The sequence below is a fragment of the Bidens hawaiensis genome, unplaced genomic scaffold (assembly GCF_021521415.1).
Source record: "Bidens hawaiensis isolate Kalapana, Puna unplaced genomic scaffold, B.hawaiensis_p1.1 tig00004412_1, whole genome shotgun sequence".
NCBI lineage: Eukaryota > Viridiplantae > Streptophyta > Magnoliopsida > Asterales > Asteraceae > Bidens > Bidens hawaiensis.
In genome coordinates, this window is record NW_027491265.1 from 85,335 (window position 1) to 92,847 (window position 7,513).

Sequence of the window (7,513 nt, forward strand, 5' to 3'; positions counted from 1 at the left end):
CTTAAACTCAGGTTGGTATAAAAAAATAAGAGACTGAATGAAATGGTTTATTACAAGGGAAAAAATCATGTTTAGTTGTCATATAATAATAGAACGAATCATTTCATAAAGAATGAAATTCCTTTCAAATATATTATTTTCATTCTTTTAGATATAGATTTTTTTTTCATTCTTTAAAGGATGAAATCAATAATAATAATAATATATTATGATTATTATGAATTATTATTATATTATAATTATTATTACATTATCAAAGTTATTATATTACTATTAATTTTATTATATTGTCATTATTTTTTATTATAATATAACAATTATTATATTAGACTTATTATCATATTATCATTAATATTACTATTTGACGACTCAACGTTTCACAACACAGAGGTATGGTTCACCATTTTTATAATTGTTTTTATTCGTTTAATGATCTTGTTGAAAAACGCAGGTCTTAAAAATGAGCTAATAAGAATATTCATATTATTAATACTTATTATTATTACTAATTAATAATAATAATAATAATTAAAGGAGGGTCATTCCATTCCTATATGATAAGCTAAACACAATTATGAATGGTAATATTTTATTTTATTTTTCATTCCATTTCACATCAATTCCATTCACTCATCCATTTTATCACGTTATAAGAGCATTCCTAGTGGTTTCTGCAAATTATGTGAGGGAGTTTTTCATTTTTTAGAGATGATTAAAAGTGGTTGTGAGAGGAGGATAGAGAAAATGTTATTGTCCATGCTTAAATTTGGAGAAACACACTGTTCACCTCTATAATTTTTTAATGTTTTTTAAAGTGGTTGTGAGTGAAAGAGAGAGAAAAGGTAATGATAAAAGTATAAAAAAAATATTATTTAATTGAAAATTAGAGAAAAAAGATAGTGTTTTTAGTATAATTATAAAGATGGAGATTGAGAATCGACCGGGAATGCTCTAACAAATAGACCCTATAAAAGAATTTAAGATATGAATTATGAAGTATTAACTATCACCTCCTCATGTAAATTGGATGTGGTTCAATGGTAGAGCACTCACTTTTCTAGTGAGAGGTAAGGGTTTCAAACCTCACTATCACCAATTTATATGGGAGATATGAGGGATGACCCTGGCTTGCCAGGGTTCGAGTCCTGATCTCACCCGGTTTTACCGGCTCCTCGCTGTGGTGCCGTTTGGCGGGCGTGGGGGTCGGGTTTTATCCGGGTAATTCCTCAATGGGTGGACCGCTAGGGGCTCCGTCCGTCCGGACTCGTGGCCGGCCCAGGCTACCTTTAGCCAATGGAAGCCGCGTACGAAATACCGAGCGTTACTTAGTTGGTCGTTGAAAAATAAAAATCACCTCCTCATGTCATGCCATTATAAAAATAATAGTCAATTCCAAGTACTCTAATATTTATGATGATTATTAACTTTTTGGTACGTAGTGCACCATATATATATATATGGGGTCCCATGCATATATGACATGCCAGCTATATATGCGCGTACTACGAAAGACACCAAGGGTGACTGGCTCTCACGACGATTAATTATCATGCATACGTACACTACCACTTTCCGGCGGCTGATCGAGCACACGCCGGGTAAGCTCGATCAACGCGGCACCTACACGCACCATATAAACCCATGTCGGTCTTCTTCCCATTTCCATCATCTTCATTCAAATTTCAAACAAACAACCCACTACCGCTTTTAATTTGTAGCAGAAACAGTGATTGAATGGCCGCTGCGGCTGCTCGGCCTCGGTTGATACCAAAAAGGGGACAAGTGATCAGAAACAGCTTTAAAATGATAACCTCTTGCCTTTGCTGCTGCATTGGAAAGCCGAGTGCCCGTTCTAGAAAGTCAGCTTCGGTTTTCGCTTACAACTGATGATTAATATGTTTGTGGACTTTGGTGTGTTTTGCTGGTTTTGGATTTGGTTTCGGTTTTGGCTCGGTTTGTGTTAGAAGATATGGAAGAGATGACATATTTTTGTGAAAAATGCTGGAAATTTGAAGCATTCTTTGGAAACTAATATAAGATGATTATATAATAAATTTTATTTAATTTACAAGTAAGAAACAAAATTAGAAGTGTGTTAAGGTTTACTGTTTGTGGATGAAATCAAGATGGTTATATATATATATATATATATATATATATATATATATATATATAGTTCTAAAGAACAATGGTTAGACGTTGATGGTCATTTGTTATATTTGAGTCTTTTTTCTGTAGCTTTATGAGGCTTTTGTGATTTTTTTTTGTTGTAATTTGTTTCTTTTGGTTAATGATAATATATTTTGTTTTTTAACTAGCTAGCGTTAAAGGTCGCGCTATGTGGCGATGTTGTATGGGGTGCCAGCAAGAATGAATTTGTTACATGGTATATTGATAAATAATAATATAAATCATCTTGGCTTTAACCTACGTGACGGTAAAAATAAGCAAGCCATACATTAACTAAAATGTTTGGAGTTAAAAATCAGCTTTGATTATGATAAGTTTAATAAAAATAATAATTTAAAAATGAATTATATGTAATAAAATAATAAAAAGAAACAATTAAAAAACTTAGTAAATTGATAACTCTATTAGAGTTTAGATATATAAACTTAAATTACTTAGAATCGTTATGGTTTAGAAGCCGTATGATAAAAAAAAAAAAGTAAAATGAAAAAAGGGTAACGTCAATTGTTTAAAAAACAAATATTATAGTTTAAGACCTTGGTGATGGTTGTTTGGGTGGTGAAGGTAGGAAACCCCATTGGGGCACACCACTGTCTGTTATTTATTATTTAAGGGTAGTTAGAGTGATTAGTATACTTGATTAAAGGAGGGAGAGAGCATGTTTGTGTGAAGAGGAGAGAGAGAGAGAGAGTTGTGATTGTTGAAACTTAGAAAGGAATGTTGCCTCTTGTTTAGGTGACCATGAGATCATGGGATTAACGAGGACTGGGTTTAGGACTGTAACGTCCGACTTTTAGAATAATAAATTGTAAGGTCAAAAATGTGACTTGCGATATCAAAGTATGAAACCCGTTATATATTTATGGTCAAGAAAATAATGTCGACGAGAGGTCCGGACACGAAACGAGAGCTTCGGGACGCGCGTTTAACTTCAATGGGGAAAACTTCTAGAATGTTAGTTGTTTGGCTATAAATAGAGCCTTATGTTGTTAGTTTTAGTGTGTGTTTTCCATGGTGTAAGTCATCCAACCAAGGGGAGCTCACCTTGGGTGGGTCGGTTCGTTTATGAATATGTCAAATCTTTAACCGACAACGAGATCGTTCCTTTATTTTATCTTTATATTATTTATTTTCGGTCGTTTGATTTTCCGCACCCGTCTCGAGCAAAATTATCAAGAACAAAGCCGTTCGTTGTCGGATCCGATTTCGGGACCTACAATTGGTTTCAAAGCGGGTCGAATCTTATGATTCAACTTTGTTCTTGATATTCGGGTTCTATTTCCGCGATTACCCGAACCGAGACGTTAATCCCGTTGAAGTTTAGAAAATAAATTTGAAGTTTGGAAATAAAGTTTGGAAATAAGTTGCTCGAAGTTCGTCTTGTGTATGTAAGTCTGGATTTGTAGTTGTTTTTGAGGTTCGTCTTCGTGTTTTTTTTTCAAAATACGAAGAACAGTGGGTGTGTTCGAAAGAGTTCGATACTGATAAAATTCAGATCTTGTTTGTTATGCATTAAATCGACAAGAAGGAGGTATTTTCAGGTTGTTATTGGTGGCTGTGACGGGTTCAGTTTGTTGGTTGTAACCGATGAGAGCAGGTTGTGGCTGGTGTTGGAGGAGGGAGAGAGCATGTTTGTGTGAAGAGGAGAGAGAGAGAGAGAGAATTGTGGTAGTTGAAACTTAGAAAGGAATGTTGCCTCTTGTTTAGGTGACCATGATATCAAGGGATTAACGAGGACTAGGTTTAGGACTGTAACGTCCGACTTTTAGAATAATAAATAAAGAAATATTTAAATAAAGTTTGTTATTTAATCGTCATAGAATGATAAATTATAATTAAAATGAAAGATTGTAGGCTTAATGGATATGGACTTAACAATAAAACATGGACTTATTGAATTAATGGGCCTAAGGTCCATGAGTTAAGGGTATAAGTACCCCTTAAACCTTCCCTAAAACCCTAGATCTCATAATTCCATACATTTTCATTTTTTCCAACACACACTCTCCCTACTTTGAAACCCAATGACGAGATCCAAGTCGTTTTGGTGATTCTCGCATCTAAACGACAAGGAAGAACAACATCTAGCTCGTGACAAGACCAAACTCTAAACCGGATTCCGTTTAAGGTAATTTTGTAGTGTAAAGGTGGTTCATTTGATGTCGGTTCGCCATGAAAATTGGTAGAACTATAGATCGGGGCCTAAGAGTTAATAAAAATATAAACTTGATATAAAAAGATGAACTTTAGGAGTCGGATTCGTTTGACTCATTCGTTAAGTTCGGCTCGTTCATATTTATAGACCTAACGAAAGCTAAGATAACAATAATAATAACAATAGCATGGAAGGCAAGTTGGTAGAAGCCACTTAGGAAGGGACAAAAGGATCGCAGGTTTGAAACCCGGCTCGAGCGTTTATTTTCAAGAGAAACAGTCCCAAAAGCAAAAGGCCAAGCGAAGCGAAACAGGCCAAGCGAAGCGAAACAGGCCAAGCGAAGCGAAACAGTTCATGCGAAGCAAAACAAAAGTTCATGCGAAGCGAAAAAAAGTTCATGCGAAGCGAAACAGGCCAAGCGAAGTGAAAAAGTTCATGCGAAGCAAAAAATTTCATGCGAAGCGAAAAAAAAGTTCATGAAAAGCGAAAAAGTTCATACGAAATGGCTCATGCGGTTGGGCTGCAAAGAGAATGGAATTGGCCCAACTACTAATATAGCTCTGATGGGCTTGTTCTAGCCAAGCCCAAGGGTTAATAGGCCTATTCTCTATTTAATCCAAGATGAACCAACACAATGAACTAACCAACCTAGTCACCCCGTATAACCCGATATATTCTTAAGAGAAATAATCCGCTAAAGCATAGAAACATATATATAAAATAATGGGAGGATATGAACGCAAAATAAAGACCGTCATTAAATGAAGTTATTTTGTTAGACTTGTTAGCCCAAACAAACGAGCCTAACTTACCAAGTACGGTAGATTAATAAATACAAAGTTAAGTAATTGTGTTAGTTGGCAAACGGTTAATTAACGAAATATATATTTTAAACGGTTAGTCGTGCACAGCTCAAGAAGGGAATTACTATTAATGGTGAACGTAACAGGATCCAGGTGAGTTCTAGCCCCCTTGTGTTATGTTTTCGGGGCTGTGTGCATACTACGATGTGTTTAGATTTATACACTTAACTTAAATGGTAAGTGTATATTAGATATATGTTTGTGTATGAATGTGAATGTTATGGATTGATTAACTAGTATGCACGTAATGTTATATTAGTTATGATTGAAGGAATTAGAAAGGAAATGTAACGAAGTTAGAATGGTATGGCATGGTATGGTATGTTAGAGGGCACCGGGCCCTAATATTAACCGAGGTATGTAGGGCACTAGACCCTTATAATATCCAAGGTAAGTAGGGACCGGACTCTCAGGAGATCCAAGGTATAAAGGACACCGGATTCTTATAAATTCCGAGGTATGTAGGGTACTGGACCCTTATAATATCCAAGGTATGAAGGACACCGGATCCTTATAAATTCCGAGGTATGTAGGACACCGTTAAGGGTGGGTGGGAAGTCCAACTCATTCCATTTAAGCTCGTGTAAAGGAGCATTTAAACATTCAAAGTTGATATTATATATTAATGTTCACTATTTGTTTTACAAAAATAAACATACTGCATACTTTCCATGTAAACACGCCGTAAGCCTTTAGACGAAAAGACGATGGCCAACCCGGTTAGTGTTTCGCTGAACCCGGCTACGGTCATACAAACGTTCCAGTGAATCATTTGGCATGTTAGATCGAAAACTGATCTGTAATTTCCACCCATGAAGGTGAGGTTTGAAATTAGAAGTGAGACCTAGTTTAAAATATGAGATTTTTTTATATATAAATATTAGGGATCAAGTTAAAATAATAAGTATGATATTTGTAGAAAGGCTAAGAAGTAATCTAGATCATTAATTTTAAATTTGAATGATTGAGATTAGTTTAGGGAAAAATTAGATATAAAACAAGGGGAATGGCAAAAAAGGAAGAACGTACACATAGATGTTGATTTTCTCTCCTCACATACAAGACACGTGTTAATTTCTCCTATCGTTTTAAAACGTCAATAACTTTTTTATACGACATCATTTTTTAAAAAAATAATCACTTTAATAACGAGCGTTTTTTTATCTTTAATATGAGTATCATATTGTTTTATAAAAATTAAAAAACGTTAGTGGGTTTTTTATACATTGTGTTATAGGTATAAGTATGACCATTGTGTTTTACTAAATTGTGTTTTATCATATTGTGTAATTTAACATAACTTTTAATGTTTTTTTTTTCTCCATTGTGTTTTATGTATTTTACGTTTTAAGATAGTCCTTTTATTAATTGTGTTTTAGCATGATATTTTTTATATTGTGTTTTTCTTTTTTTTTCACCCTTTCATCCTTCAAAAATCATGACCACACAACCACAATACACCAACCATTATTACAAAGAGAACTCAACAACAACTGTCGAATCATCATCACCAAAAACTATACCAAGATAACTGTGTTTGTCTTTTTTAACACATCCACCGTGGCAAAAAAAGCATATGCTGTTACATTATCATGGGCTCCTATCGAAATTGGGCCTTGTGCAGCTGCACCTCCAACACATAATCGGTTCTGATAAACATAGCGGGCTTTGATTAATTACTTTGTTCTAACACAACTAGCGGGCTTTGATTACTTTGTCCTAATCCAGTTAGATCATTTACACACTATCCTTCATTCTTAACCCCATCTTCATATTTTAATAAAAAAACACTTAAAAACTCACTCCATTTCATTCCCCATCCCCATACCTAAACCTCATATTGTTATGAAAAGGCAAAAAATAAATAAATAAAAAATCTCCCACGCTAATTTTTTTTATAAGTTGATGCAAGTAGAAAATAGAGAAAAAGTAATTAAAAATGAATAAAAAGCATAGTAATGGAATAGAAATAAAAGTGAGGAACTGAATTTGGGAGACTTTTAGAAAATAAGAGATAAATTATAAAATGATGTGTTTTAGTTAATTTAAAAAGTTGGAGATGAGTGATGGAGTGTGAATCAATGCTCTTACTAGTGATATATTATGCTTAATTTCTTTAATTTCATTTATATTTACTGTAAGCTTGATTGAAGCAATTATTTTCTCGATTTAATGGTTCATTTGGAGGAAACATAATGATATTGTCTTTAACAAAAATGACCTAAAAAAGAACTAGCTGGTTGATTCGATTATGACCTTGGTGTTTTTATGGGTTTTGAGTAGAATTGTTAATTTTAAAATTAGC